The sequence below is a fragment of the Mytilus galloprovincialis genome, chromosome 1 (genome assembly GCF_965363235.1).
Source record: "Mytilus galloprovincialis chromosome 1, xbMytGall1.hap1.1, whole genome shotgun sequence".
Taxonomy (NCBI): Eukaryota; Metazoa; Mollusca; class Bivalvia; order Mytilida; family Mytilidae; genus Mytilus; species Mytilus galloprovincialis.
In genome coordinates, this window is record NC_134838.1 from 43,636,573 (window position 1) to 43,653,992 (window position 17,420).

At 30.1% G+C, this 17,420-nt stretch overlaps 1 pseudogene; it reads right to left on the minus strand.

Moving 5' to 3' along the window:
- LOC143060957 (E3 ubiquitin-protein ligase rnf213-alpha-like) overlaps positions 1-17,420 on the minus strand; it is a 198,751-nt pseudogene that overhangs the window by 118,086 nt on the left and 63,245 nt on the right.

The following is a 17,420-nucleotide window of genomic DNA, read 5'->3' on the forward strand; positions in this document are numbered from 1 at the left end:
ACTGGATTGTCAGTTTTCCTATTGAAGGTCGGTGGTTTTCTCCGGGCTCTCCGGCGTCCGCCACCAATAAAAATTGGCCTCCACGCAATAGTTCAAAAGCGGTACTCAAAAGCGGCGTTAAAACAAAAACAATCAATCAACCAATGACTGTTGTCCCTTTAATAATCTTCCATTACGTGTCATATATTATCTCTTGATTGGTTTATAAAAAATAAAATTGTGTCAGGAAAACACGTCTGCTATTGCAAAGGTTCTCTAATTTATATTAAATAAAACCATTATAAATCTATATCAATAAGGAGGCTATATTTTATTTTTATAAATATGTGTTATTCCAAGACGCCTTAATTTGAAGATATAGAATACAAAAAACATTTCGCATTTGCAATTCTTTGGCCACCTCAATTTCTGGTTATCAACTTATATATGCTACATTCATGATAAGAGGTCTTTACATGAAACAGCTGCATATAACCATTTTGTAAGTCGAGTCCGTCTAGTTAAACTTTGTCTTTTCGTTATTTTTTGTGTCGTTTTCTTTTTCTTTATTTTATTTGCTTGGTCATGAAGTATCAACATGTAAAAGCTATCGAATGATCATTGGTATCTATTCTTTCATTGTATTGTGTTGGACTGCACGACAAAAAGGTCAAGTTTAGATGAAATCTTGCAGACACGGCATGTACCCATTACAATCCGTACAACAAATATGGTTTGATCTATTGCGTAGAGTATTTGATAAATGGACAAAAACATGAAAACTTCACATTTAAAATGAACCAATGTAAGTTCAAGGTCGGTATTACCTGGCAGTTGTACATCTACACTTTACTGTCCATTCATACACCAAAAATGACAAAAATTAAGGTTTAAGAATGTGCTTTGGTGAAATTAAACAATTTTATAATTAAAAATGATACTTCATTTGAAAGACATTAGTTTATGGAAAAAATGTAGATAAACATTGACAGGTTTTGAAGCTCCTGTTGACAGGAAAATTCTGACTTAGACTATTACCTAAAAGTTACATTGGTATTCTTTTTGTCACAAAACAATCGAAAAATAAACCTTGAATCTTCTCAAATTTCGGTAAATGACATTTAATGAACTATTGCAGTCTTATATGAAAAGAAAAATTCTTACGGGTTCCGCGAAACCAAGTGTCTCGCCTACTTTTGCTGTTAATCGCAGGCTCAACAAAAATGAAGAAAAAAATTATAAAAATATTTCTTTCGATACTATTTTTTGATTGTAAGAAGCTTCTGTCTAGATTTTGTAAAAATCAAGGATAGTCTATGAATCTAATAAATGTTTTAAATCTGTAACTGCAGACAGTATGTAATGTTAACTGCGACGACGGAATGTAGGATCACTATGTCTCGCTTTTTCGACAAAAGTCGAAGGCACGACAAAAAGGAGTGTTATGGGGCAAAATATGTAACCCTGTATCGTAGGAAATAAACGAATGAGTCCGAACATACGGCAAAAATACCTAATCTAACTAACTAACTTTATCATTAAATAAAAAGTTTACAAAGATGATGCTGTCGTCGGATAGTAATCCCTGTGTCTTGCATTCTAAGATTCTAGATCACTGGTTTGAGAAAATTCCAAACACACTATATAAATATTAAGGATTACACAAATTAAAAATAATTATGTAACTTAACAATGGTTAACATTTTCATTGAGTTTTACTGTGCGTATCGCGGTCAAGCAAGATGTATAAAAGAAGGGTTGAGATCTCACGAAGCATGTTTTACAAAGCCGCATTAATTTTGCGCCTGTCTCAGTCTGAAACCTCTGGCCTAAATTAATATTTTATTATGTTTTTTTAGTTGTGTTGCAATGATATGATTTGGAATTTTGCATGACGTCCGTTTTCACTGAACTAGTATACATTTTTTTAATTGTGCAAGCTGAAGCCTGCATCCGGGTGCAGGATTTTTTCGCTGTGATGAAGACCCTTTGGTGACCCTCGACTGTTTCTGCTTTTGTCGGGTTGATGTATCTTTGTCATATTCTTCATTTCCATTCTCAATTCTACATATTATTATTAAAATTATTATAAAGGACAATCATACTTCTTATAAGGGTTACACGCAGCAACTATTTTGAGTCTTTCATGTAATTGTACTGGATGTCCATCTAAAGTTTTATCACACATTATTTCTTTGATGACATCAATTGCTTCAGTGGTGTTTGCTTCATCAAAAAATAATACAGTGTCCATGTTTTTATATATCCTGGAATTTTTTCTTGCAATTTTATCTGCCTGTGTTACCTTTCTAATTATATCAGAACCTGTAGTTCCTCCGTGTACCTATACAAAAAGTTTAGAATGTACACAATTATTTCAATGAATTGAATGAAAATTTATGGGAAATATTATAAAGATTTGTCAACATAATACACTTTGAACTCCTTTTTAGCCGACAAGGAATGTATACAAATGCAGTTCACTGTGATGTCTGGTATTTGATCATATTTCATTTGAGCCAATATGCTCAAATCATTACATATAGGCTTAATTGGTAGAGTACGAATCAATAACTCGGTATATATCTACGATATGAATGAATTCGTAGCTAAGATATTTCCTATTATGGTGTTAATTCGAAAAGGAATGAAGTGTGAATCAAACATTTTTGAATGCCCTTAGTACTACAGCTACATCAACAAATGTCTCTGTTCACACACAGTCAAATACTTTTATGATATCTTTGATAACTTTTTTGCGAGTTTCTCAATTTTGCAAAAATAAATAGTTCAGTATATGTAAAACTTTAATCAAATGAATTCTTAATCCGATACATAGGAAATCTCAAAAATTAAATCGTTGCAAATATATTGCAAGAAAGCTTAAATCGCAAAATTAAGTATCAGCAAACATAGTTTTGGTTTACATTCTTGAAATTATGTTCATTACAAATGCACGTACAACATTGTTTTGACATCAGTATTCTAAATAAAAACCAACACAAATGGTTTATTACAATCAGCCATTTAAAACAGCACCATAGTTTATTCCATCACACATGTCACATTGAAGTTTTTTTATACCATACAATATTTTAGTTCTTCACTTTAAGATGCAAAAGGAATTTACAGTTTTTTGTGGCTTCCATTCAGTACCCAAGCACAAGTGTTTATATATGTTACAGGCATTTTCGAAATTATGGCTTTTTTTAAAATGCCTCACAACTTTAGGCATTTTCTAAAATGCATGCAAGATTCAGTCATTATACACAGTGACTAATTTTTCTAGTCATTTTAAAATGCCTGAAAATATTTTATACAATGAAATATTAAAGAAAAAAAAACAACAAACAATTGAAAGCTTTGAACACCAGAGAAGTTTTAAATGATAATAACTGAATTAAAACTAATTGTCCGATGACCCAACCCCGCCTGCCAAACAACTTGACTGACATAGCTATTATAAGTAAACAAAGGGGTAAAATTAATTCTATCAACCCATTAGTTATTTTATTTGCAATATATTGTGTCTTGTCCACTTTTGTCATATGCATCTCAAGGATATCATTCTTCTACAAATTGTCTGAAACTAAAGAGGCAATATGTTATATTTGTTATTCTCGTGGGATTTTGTCTGATGCTTGGTCCGTTTCTATGTGTATTACATTTTAGTGCTGTGTCATTGTTCTCCTCTTGTATTTGATGCGTTTCCCTCAGTTTTAGTTTGTTACCCCGATTTTGTTTTTTGTCCATGGATTATGAGTTTTGAACAGCGGTATACTACTGTTGCCTTTATTTGAAATTTGTTTGAAAATTTCAGTCATTTTAAAAAATGGCTAGGTGTTCTTAGTCATTTTGTATAATGCCTGTCAAGGTAATGAATTTTTTAAATTGCCTGAAAGTTCAGACATTTTACAAAATGCCTGTAACATATACATTTATTATTTTCTTTTTTTAATGCCACATACGAAAAATTGAATGTTTTCCGTTTGTAGAAAAAAAAATCAAAAATACGTCATTTAATCTTATTGTCAATGTTGTCAGAAAATACAAACTTTCATCAATATCATATTCTGAACATCTATTCCTGGAGGTTGTTGTAGAGAACACATAAACTTTACTAGGCGAGTTTTTCCACAACCTGTTTCTCCCATTATGATCACTGGAATGTCACATCTAAAATAACATAAAAAAGAAATAAACATAACAAATAAACAAATGTACATTAATAAGCACCTAGCATCCATTTAATTATATAAGAAGAAGATACACAACGGACCTTCAAAAGCATACGTAGAAGAGAAACGGACAACATCAACAAACCCAAATAATTGGAAAACACCACACTACACAAAACAATACAAAACGCAGAACGCCAGACTGAGAAATAATTTCGTTGTTGACAAAAAAAACCATTATATAGCACTATTGTATCAAGTTGCTTTGGTACAGTTCTGCAAGGTGTAAAACCACCAATAATTTCACCTATCTTTTTTAAATTTGCACTTTTCAAAAAATTGTGCATAATCTATCTTCGTTTCAAATAAAGAAATACTTGGCATGAATAAAGTTTATTTATGTCCAGTCCTATAGAAAAAATTCCACATAACATTTCATTGCATATAAGAAAATAACCATCACTGGAAGTTTACAAATCAAATTCCCCCTTTATCTAACATGTGTACAAGTTAGTAGCAATGCAAGCTCAAGTTTCCAAAATATTCTTAGGAAACCACAGATAAAAAAAAATGGTGCTCTGAAAAACCCAAGACATATGTTTATGCCACAGAAAATATTTCACTGCAATTAAATGTAGGATTAATTACCTACAACTGTCAAATTCATGAGAATTTTTTTTTTCGATCTATTTTCGAATGTGAAGTACCATGATTTGGTGGTATTACACCTTCAATAACATTATAAGCAATTTAACAGTACATGAAATAAGTTAAATGGATTTTATATTCCGCAAATCACTACATTTTCAAAACAATTTATTTCAAATTGAAAGTTAATAAATGTATCAAATCACGTCCACAGTATGTTACACTTGAGTATATTTTTTTCAAATGTCACAGGTTAACAATTTGTGAAAAACTGGATCTCTTACTTTGAATATAGCCTGATACCTATAGAAAAAGATATTTAAACTTAGCTATCTTTCCGTTATCATTGACTCTCACAATGAATCTAAAAATGGTTTTTCTAAATGCTCATGTAATCCAGTTTGGTAATTTCCATGCCGATTTGAAGGACAAATAGATTCATCAAAAAAATCAACCGGTCTAAACATTGATCATCGATGAACTATGTGCCAATTCCCTCGCCGACAAAAGTAAGATTGCAATATATTGATAGACACGATTTGTATCGCTTTACAACTAGACTAAATTGCTAGCATAGGCCTTTTTTGCATGATCTTATGACGTTTTAATGTTCGAAAAGATGAGTATTGTAAGCTGATTAGCAGCATAGTTGCTATCCTTTCGTACTGATATTTATTAAATAAAAATTATTTATTTCATTATGTATTTTTTCTACTTTTTTTTTATCTTTAATGTAAATAACAGTAAACTTTAAACAAAAATGTACATTATAAATGTAGACGTCAACTGTTCTTAAAAACCAGCTGGATTTCTTTTGTAAGCGCTAGGCTTTTTTATTTATCTGCAATGATTGTTTGCATTTGGTATTTTTATTCTGACAAACAAGTTTCAAGAAAACGTGCTGCTTTAAAAGGTTATATGTATATATATATATATATATATATTCAATGACTGAATAAATAGTCAACGATAAATCTTACGGGGCGATGGATCATATAATCATGATTCATACACTACAAAATATAATATGTAACAAGTCTAAAAGGGTACCAAAAAACACAATTAAACGAACAATATGTTAGATATTTCGGATAACAGATATCCTTCCTCGGTTATAGCACGATGTCAAATGAATCGTGTCAATATATTAAAATCAAGACCCTATCAAAATCTTGAAATTTATACAATTAAACGGACATCACAGACGCTGGTACAATTTTGAAATTTCCGAACACGGCGCAAAGACTACAAAGATGTGTCAAAATAAAAAAAGTTATTTGCGATGTGAACTGGCACAATTCTAAATTTCCAAAGGTGGTGACAGTTGAGATGTTAAAATAACTGCGTGGAAACACAGTCCCAATAAACAGTCCTGACCGATCTAAGCTGGTATATTTAAAATATGACAACGGTAGAGCAATTGCAACAGAGACTGCGTATTAAACATCCCAAATATATAGTAATTATTAATTACTATATACTATTATCGGTCGTCCCACTGTCTATATCACTCTGTTCAGCTCTTAATATTATTCCATACCATGTCTTTGTGACGTCAAATACGTTGACCCGGCCTTAATAACTTTGACCCGGACATATCAGCGACGTCATAATGTTTGAACCGACGTTAATAACTTTGACCCGAACTTATCAAGTCATCTTTTGTGTGCTGGTGAAACAAAGAAAACACTTCTGAAACACGCAAATATAGCCCGATAAATCGATTATCAGATTATCTGCATATTGATATTGTAAAATATCAGCTGCTTGACATAATATGAAGGCTTTTTGATCTCGTTCGCTACGCTCACTCGACAAAAAGCTTCATATTATGTCTCGCAGCTGATATTTTACGATATCAACATGCAGATAACCTGATAATCGGTACGTATTTAAATACGCAGTCTCTGTTGCAATTGCTCTACCAGTGTCATATTTTAAATATATATATATATATTTCTTTATAATTCATATCGTCTCAAAATTTGGTTTATATTAACGTCTTGATTTACTTAATTTATATATTAAAAACAATATCGTTATAGGTTCTACTGCAAATATTCTCTTTTTTCAAAGTACAAAAATGCATGATCTGTGAAGTTACGCGAATTGCTACAAAACAATATTGTGCCCGTAGTACACGGATGCCCACTCGCACTATTATTTTCTATGTTTAGTGGACATTATCACTTGCACAACTACAATTGTACAAGAAATAGCATGCACAAAAACAGTTATTTTTATTGAGTAAAAGATAATAACTTTTAAAAATCATTATTCTACTTTTGCTATTTGAAGTTCACAACAATTAATATATTTAATAAACCTGCAAGTGATATTTAATACTCATGCTCAGCCTAAAACAGTTTTAAAGTGGTGATACTGGTGACATAGTTGTATTTCCTGAACCATAGGGATACTTGTAGCCTTTGAAAAACTAACTCTTTCTAACACTGCCCCAAATTCTAAATACACAATTTATACTTTCATAATCATGTTTACTAATAAATTTTAATATGTATGATGAGCGTTTACCGGCAGGCAAAAGTATTATACTGCTGTTCGAAATTCATAAATCGATTGAGAGAAAAAAAACAAACCCGGGCCCCAAACTAAAACTGAGGGAAACGAATCAAATATAAGAGGAAAACTATGGCACAACAGAAACACAACATTAAAATGTAACACACACAGAAACACAACATTAAAATGTAACACACACAGAAGCACAACATAAAAATGTAACACACACAGAAACACAACATTAAAATTTAACACACACAGAAACACAACATTAAAATGTAACACACACAGAAACACAACATTAAAATGTAACACACACAGAAACGAACTATGATATAACAATGGCTATTTTCCTGACTTGGTACACAAAGTCGTTATGTTACGAGCATCATTTCTTACAAAATGAATAGAAAGCATGTACTGATGTTAAATGTTTCTAAATATATCAAAAGAAAGATCTGTTAATCGTATTTTCAGAGTTAATTTTTAGCAAAGATGCAATGTGGTAACTCCTCATTACAGAATGATGATGGATTATTTTGAGGTGTGTTCTAACTAATTTTTCTATAATTCAATATAGATTCAAAATTAAATTAGTGGAACCATATAGTAAATTATGATACATCTACAAAATTAACATAGAATGTAAACTTTTATCTACTTAATTAATAAATAAACATAGGCGAAAAAAATCATTAAAGGTGCAATGTAGGTTAAACAAATGTACCCTCACGTTATATCACTGGGTGATAGTTCATAAAAAAGCCAAATATATCTAAGGTCGACTTATATTGTGGTGGGTTTTTATAAACTCATACCGTCTATTTTTTTTCAAACCCTTTGGAAAAAATCGACAATATCAGTTTATCTTAAAGAAGATCTAAATTAATAACACTTTGGCTAGCGTTTGCATTACATTTTAAAGACCCTTTGATAACAATGTACACATAACCACATGACGTACCGGAATCTCATATGTATTGCCAATATCTTTTTAACATTGTCCGTGGTCAGCTCATAGGTTTCATCTGGATCGTCGTCATTTTCCAAACCCATTACCTGACAGATTTTCAATATTTTCTGTTTCCTATAACATTACATAATTTGATTAAAATATTTATTTAGAATATATATGTTTACATACAGACACATTTGTTAATCTTTTATACTTAGAAAGATTATTGATATCATCAAGAACATCGATTTAAATTAAAAACTTTAATATTCACAGATATAAATATAAGTTAAAATCATAGCGGCGAAATACAATTTTTCAAATAACATGAATATAGATGGTATGTTTGTGAACTTGCATTTACTTCAAAGCAAACTTTGTTTCCTTATATATCTAAGCTAATACCTAAGATATATCAAATCATTATTTTTTAATCATACAACTTAGAAGGAAATCTATTAACACACTTTCTAATATCTTTTTTACAATTGTTTTAATGAATTTCTGAAGCCTTAAAGGGAACACTAAGAAACAATAATAATAGAATTACATGCACCTGCTAATTCTTCAAGTTCAGAACGGGAGCAAAAAAAAAAAATACCTGGGAAGGTCATCAAAATTTTCTTCCAAATTCACTTTGTTCCTCTGTAATGTTTCAAACAAGTCTTTATCCATTATGTTTTCTTCTAGAATTTTTCTTTCCTTTTCTGTTTCTTCATCAATAAGATTTCCCGTTTCTTTGTCTATATTAAACCCCAAGAATGTCATACTGTGATGGTCTGAGTTGAAGAATAAGTATGGGTGAGGTCTGGAATTAAAAAAAGAAAAGAAAGAAACATGTTAACTTTTGTAATTAAAGTTGAATAAAAGCAATTATTTCTTTATATGTATATAGGAATTTATCTATATTCGTGGATACTTATTTTCGTGTATTGAGGGGATAAAAAGGTATTTTTAAAGATATTTGAATTTTAGGATTTTACAAAGATCCCTATGCTACCATACATTTAGCGAGTACTTTGTTGAGCATTTCAATTTTTTGTTTATCCTTACCCACACAGAAAGTTGATATCCCACGATTAAAAATAAAATCTAGTATGTTGAAATAAAGTTTAAAAACAAAATTGTTTCACATGCTCTAATCAACAATATTCCTCTTCTCGACTTTGGAGGGGGACCAGCTACGAGATATATAAAAAATATCGAATATATTATTCTATTTGCTCAATCGTTAAAAAAATGCAAATAGTTAACTAATAATTCCCTTTTAGCACCCAGTATGGTTAAATTTTGTCAAAATAAGCTAAAAACATTGTTTATGAGTCACTTGCAAGTAAATAATTCGACCTCATGGAATCCGTATTCATGTGAACTTCAATTTAACCCTTTAGCTTGAGATGGATAAAACGTGAACTGTATGTGTAAAGTTATTTAAAGAAAAAGTATGTTAACATTGAAAGTCAAACAAAGGTAAATCATGTTTTAAAGTCTTACGAAGCACTAGTACTGTCATTTTAAAACATTATTATACATGTACAATAAGAAATTAAATAGACCTTGAAAAATCGAACAGCACGAGTTTGCTTATATCTCAGTGAAAATCAGTTGAAATAGGCTTAGGCGGTATGGGCTTTGTTCATGTTTGAAGGCCTTACGATGACCTATAATTGTTAATTTCTTCATCATTTTGGTCTCTTGTTGAGACTTTTCTCATTGGCATTCATACCACATCTTCTTTTCTTTTTTAACTTATCAGAGGGATACAAATAGAAATACTACACAGAGTGGACGTGCCCGGGTACTTGTATTTCCCAACAGCAAAAAACTTAAATACAGATCTGAGATTATTCGCATTTACTGACAGCTTGTTCAAAGTCACTAACAACTAATACAAACATTTCATGTGTGTGACATCATTTTTAGCCTAACACTGGGTTTTAGCTAACACGGCTCTGTATTTTTGAAATGTGTCCGTTTTTATTCCATACAGTTGGGTGCAGACCAAGCATTACATGTAGACGGGCCGACAAAGTTAACGCGGCGTTTACTCGCGTGCACTTCATGTAAACGTCGCGTTAACTGTGCGTTAACTCCGAAATTGCAGTAGACATTAAAAGTAAACGGGCGTTTACTTTCGCGTTTACCTCCGCGTTAACGCAAAAACGGCGCGTCTTCTAATTTTGTAAAGAGTAAACGGGCGTTTACTTTCCCGTTTACCTCCTCGTTAACGTGGAAAAATGCTCGTCTTCTATTTTCGTAATAAGTAAACGCGCGTTACTGTTTGTAGTAAACGCCCGTTAACGCAGATTGTCATCGCAACCTGGATACACTGACCTAAAATATGAAATTATAAGGAACATCAAAATTAATTGACCAACTGGTCATTTCTGCTTGACATATTGACGATTAAAGTTATTTAAAAATGTCACACATTTGTATTTAATTGAACAATAATTATGGTAAATTTCTTGTTCTTCGCAAATAATAGTTTAAGTATGTTTATTCAAATACATGTAATTTAATCATCACCAAAATCAAACAGTTTTCTCATCTTAGACAGTCTGACTCGTAAAACAAAATTATTTGATATCATTAACCAAAACTGACAATATTTACCTCTTAACAAGTTATCTTATTCTATATAGAAGTAATTCAGTTATATTTTTATGCCATAATTGAACAAATAATACAATTGACAGCAATTTAAAATATTGAATAGTAAACAAAATTCAGTAGTTTTCATACATCAGACTAACTCGTAATATATAATTATTTGTTCGCAGCAACCAAAACTGACCATATAAGCAATTTATTATGTAAATCTATATAGCCCGCATAGTAAATGAGTTATAATTTTGATATAAAGATTGATTGTATCATAAAAAAGGAAGTCATATTTGAATATTATGACATAAAAATTTTGTTTGCATCAATTTAGAGTGACAGCATGTCCTTTTTTATTCAAAATATTGAATCGCAAACAAAATTCAATAGTTTTCTTACCTTAGACTGACTCATATAATAAAATTATCTATCTGCAACACTCAAAACTGACCATATAAGCATTTCATTATGTAAATCTATATAGCCGCATAGTAAATGGGTTATATTTTCATGTAAGAATTGATTGTATAATGAAAAAGATAGCAGTATTTGAATATAATGACTAAAAATTTTTACTCGCATCCATTTAGAGTGTTAGCATGTCCTTTTTTTATTTAATATATTGAATCGTAAACAAATTTCAGTACTTTTCATACCTCAGACTGACTCGTATTATAAAATTATTTGTCCGCAACACTCAAAACTGACCATATAAGCATTTTATTATGTAAATCTATATAGCTGCATAGTAAATGAGTTATATTTTCATGTAAGGATTGATTGTATAATGAAAAAGGTAGCAATATTTGAATATTATGACTAAAAAATTTTGTTCGCATCAATTTAGAGTGCCAGCATGTCCTTTTTGTATTCAAAATATTGAATCGTAAACAAAATTCAATAGTTTTCATATCTCAGACTGACTCATATAATAAAATTATTTGTCCGCAACAACCAAAACTGACCATATAAGCATTCTAGTATGTAAATCTATATAGCTGCATAGTAAATGAGTTATATTTTCATGTAAGGGTTGATTGAATAATAAAATAGGTAGCAATATTTGAATATTATGACTAAAAAATTTGTTCGCATCAATTTAGAGTGCCAGCATGTCCTTTTTTTATTCAAAATATTGAATCGTAAACAAAATTCAGTGGTTTTCATACCTCAGACTGACCATATAAGCATTTTATTATGTAAATCTATATAGCCGCATAGTAAATGAGTTATATCTTCATGTAAGGATTGATTGTATAAGAAAATAGGTAGCAATATTTGAATATTATGACTAAAAAATTTTGTTCGCATCAATTTAGAGTGCCAGCATGTCCTTTTTTATTCAAAATATTGAATCATAAACAAAATTCAGTAGTTTTCATACCTCAGACTAACTCATATAATAAAATTATTTGTCCGCAACAACCAAAACTGACCATATAAGCATTCTATATAATGATTGTATGACTAAAAAATTTTGTTCACATCAATTTAGAGTGCCAGCATGTCCTTTTTTTATTCAAAATATTGAATCGTAAACAAAATTCAGTAGCTTTGCATACCTCAGACTGACTCGTATTATATAATTATTTGTCTGCAACAACCAAAACTGAACATAATAGCATTTTATTAAATAAATATGTAAATCTATATAGCCACATAGTAAATGAGTTATATTTTCATGTAAGGATTAATTGTATAATGAAAAGATAGCAGTATTTGAATATTATGACAAAAAAATTTTACTCGCATCAATTTACAGTGCCAGCATGTCGTTTTTTTATTCAATATATTGAATCGTAAACAAATTTCAGTAGTTTTCATACCTCAGACTGACTCGTTTTATAAAATTATTTGTACGCATCAACCAAAACTGACCATATAAACATTCTATTATGTAAATCTATATAGCTGCAGAGTAAATGAGTTATATTTTCATGTAAGGATTGATTCTACATGTATAATGAAAAAGGTAGCAATATTTGAATATTATGACTAAAAAAATTTGCTTACATCAATTTAGAGTGCAAGCATGTCCTTTTCTTATTCAAAATATCGTGACCAAAATTCATTAGTTTTCATACCTCAGACTAACTCATATAATAAAATTATTTGTCCGCAACAACCAAAACTGACCATATAAGCATTTTATTATGTTAATCTATAGAGCCGCATAGTAAATGAGTTATATTTTCATATAAAGATTGATTGTATAATAAAATAAGTAGCAATATTTGAATATTATGACTAAAAAATTTTGTTCGCATCAATTAAGAGTGCCAGCATGTCCTTTTTTTATTCAAAATATTGAATTGTAAACAAAATTCAATAGTTTTCATATCTCAGACTGACTCATATAATAAAATTATTTGTCCGCAACAACCAAAACTGACCATATAAGCATTTTATTATGTAAATCTATATAGCCGCATAGTAAATGAGTTATATTTTCATGTAAGGATTGATTGTATAATAAAATAGGTAGCAATATTTGAATATTATGACTAAAAAATTTTGTTCGCATCAATTTAGAGTGCCAGCATGTCCTTTTTTTATTCAAAATATTGAATCGTAAACAAAATTCAGTAGTTTTCATATCTCAGACTGACTCATTTAATAAAATTATTTGTCCGCAACAACCAAAACTGACCATATAAGCATTCTAGTATGTAAATCTATATAGTCGCATAGTAAATGAGTTTTTATATTTTCATGTAAGGGTTGATTGTATAATAAAATATATAGGTAGCAATATTTGAATATTATGACTAAAAAATTTTGTTCGCATCAATTTAGAGTGCCAGCATGTCCTTTTTTTATTCAAAATATTGAATCGTAAACAAAATTCAGTAGTTTTCATACTTCAGACTGACTCATATAATAAAATTATTTGTCCGCAACAACCAAAACTGACCATATAAGCATTTTATTATGTAAATCTATATAGCCGCATAGTAAATGAGTTATATTTTCATGTAAGGGTTGATTGTATAATAAAATAGGTAGCAATATTTGAATATTATGACTAAAAAATTTTGTTCGCATCAATTTAGAGAGCCAGCATGTTCTTTTTTTATTCAAAATATTGAATCGTAAACAAAATTCAGTAGTTTTCATATCTCAGACTGACTCATTTAATAAAATTATTTGTCCGCAACAACCAAAACTGACCATATAAGCATTCTAGTATGTAAATCTATATAGCCGCATAGTAAATGAGTTTTTATATTTTCATGTAAGGGTTGATTGTATAATAAAATATATAGGTAGCAATATTTGAATATTATGACTAAAAAATTTTGTTCGCATCAATTTAGAGTGCCAGCATGTCCTTTTTTTATTCAAAATATTGAATCGTAAACAAAATTCAGTAGTTTTCATACTTCAGACTGACTCATATAATAAAATTATTTGTCCGCAACAACCAAAACTGACCATATAAGCATTTTATTATGTAAATCTATATAGCCGCATAGTAAATGAGTTATATTTTCATGTAAGGGTTGATTGTATAATAAAATAGGTAGCAATATTTGAATATTATGACTAAAAAATTTTGTTTGCATCAATTTAGAGTGCCAGCATGTGCTTTTTTTATTCAAAATATTGAATCGTAAACAAAATTCAGTAGTTTTCATACCTCAGACTGACTCATATAATAAAATTATTTGTCCGTTACAACCAAAACTGACCATATAAGCATTTTATTATGTAAATCTATATAGCAGCATAGTAAATGAGTTATATTTTCATGTAAGGATTCATTGTATAATGAAAAAGGTAGCAATATTTGAATATTATGACTAAAAAATTTTGTTTGCATCAATTGAGAGTGACAGCATGTCCTTTTTTTATTCAAAATATTGAATATTGAAACAAATTTCAGTAGTTTTCTAACCTCAGACTGACTCGAATTATAACCAAAACAGACCATAATAGCGCTATATATAGCTGCATAGTAAATTAGTTAAATATCCATGTAAAGATAGCAATATTTGAACATTTAAATTGACGAGATGGTACAAATGTACATATATATTACACTTTATTGATATCCCTTTCAATACACTGTACAATTTACGTTTTTTTTTATCATTCTTATCATGTTAATCCAAGGCAAACAAGGTGAATTTCGATTAAAAATAATGTATTAAATGCACCGAGTTATAGTTAGGAATTCGAAGAGACAATTATGAATGGGGAACGAAAGAACGTAAACCATGATGTTTATATCCCATCATATAGAAATATTCTCCCGATGTCTCGGATAACCTTTCTTTCCGTATCGATATTTGCACATGTAACTTTTGAAAGGAAAAATAGAAATCTGCCAATCAGTAAAGTTAATGGACTTAATGAAAGTGATTTTGTGTAATTTAATATTTCGAATTAAAAGAGTTTTTGAATTGTTCTGGTTTGAAACACATATACGTAAAGTATTAAGACTAAAGGTCGTTTTTATAAAATAAATGTGCAAATGAACTTGAAGTTTATTTCTAAATTTACCCAATCAGTTAACGCGAAAAGTAAACGTGCGTTTACTTTCAAGTGCACGTAAAAATACACTTGTAAAATCTGTACTAAACGCCCGTTTACTTTTAAGTGCACGTAAAAATAAATTTGAAGAATTCTGAAGTAAACGCTCGTTTACTACTGACTAAATGGACACATAGCAAACGCCCGTTTACTAGGGTAGACATTAGAAATTTCCATTTCGACCACGTTAACGTAATTATAGTAAACGTGCGTTTACTAGTAAACGGGAGATTTAAAGTTAACTAACGAAATATGTGCACGCGGCGTTAACTTGCGTTTACTTTATGTAATGCTTGGTCTGCACCCAACTGTAGCTAGTTACCACTTCAGTTTGATCATGAAGATCTATTATATAGTCATTTTATAAAATTTACTGTTCATAAAAGTATGAATTATTCTAAATTCTAAATAATAATGATGTTCTTGTCACAGGCGTATTAGATACATTTTACAAATTCAAATATGACGTCATTTTGAGCCTTACACTGAGTTTTAGCCAACACGGCTCTGTATTTTTGTAATGTGTCTGTTTGTATTCTATAGCTAGTCACCACTTCACTTTAATCATGTAGATCTATTATGTAGTCATTTTATAAAATTTACTGTTCACAAAAGTATGAATTATTCTAAATTCTAAATAATAATGATGTACTTGTCCCAGGCATATTCGTTACATTTTGTTTTGGGACTTTCGGTCCTCAGTGCTTTTCAACTTTGTACTTGTTTTGGCTTCCAAACTTAGCGTCATTGGTTAGTATTGTGTGGACGTGGAGCACGTCCGGTCTATTAAATTTTTAAACTGGTACTTTTGTTGGCTATTACTCTTTTGTTTCTCTGTCCAATATTTTGTCTCATTTATTTGTATTGTAGTCTTGTCATGTAATATTGTCATTTTAATATTATAATTAACATTGCCATTAACGCGGGAGGTTTGGCATGCCATAAAACCAGGTTCAAACCACAATTTTTACCAAGTCAGGGAAATGGCTATTGTTATGTTATAGTTCGTTTCTGTGTGTGTTACATTTTTAAGTTGTGTTTCTGTTGTGTCGTAGTTCTCTTATATCTGATGCGTTTCCCTCAGTTTTAGTTTGTAACCCGATTTGGTATGTTTTCTCTATCGATTTATGAATTTCGAACAGCGGTATACGTCTGTTGTCTTTATTCATGCCTCTTAGACTAACTTATTAATCAGTACACATCAAACATCCAATGGATTTAGTGAAAAGACGTCATAAACAGTCAGAGAAAAGCATGACATTGTCAAAGTTCATGATCACTCAGTTGTATTTATAATTTAAAGAAATGCATACTCATAACTTATTAACTTTTTACCATCATGAATAGGATGTTGCACCTCCGATTTCACGAAATAATTATGCAATGATTCACAAAATCAATCAATTATTCAACAAACTATTATTTTATCGTTTTCAGAACCTATCTAATAATAATAAAAATGATGTGGTTTAAGAAAACGACACGATTACCTTGTTTCCCACTTATGTCTCATCTGATACTGCTGTACAATATCATCATTGTCCTCATTATTGTCTCCTCTGTTTACCACATGGCAGCTTGGAGATTCTTCACTTATCACAAGTGATCTAGTTGAGAAATCCTGCAAAAAGTGTTAAAACCCCTTAATCAAAGTCAAATAACTGTTACCGTTATGGAACAATACACAATATTCAGGTGTTTTTCTTAATTTATTATCATGAGACCACAAAATAAGATTACAACATTGTTTTTATTTAGCAAAAGTATAGCAGTAGGATTGAAATGCATAAACTTCAAATTTACCTGTTTATTAGATTGAGTCTTTTTTGGTCTATGTAATCAATGATAAATAAAGAAACAAACTCGAAAAATGGTGTTACAGATAATTTTCTGATATTAATACATATAGCATTATTTTATAATTTTGTTCTTTTTTTTCAATAGATGATATGATTTCAATTGATTCGTGCTTTAAATTATGAACTACATACATTAAC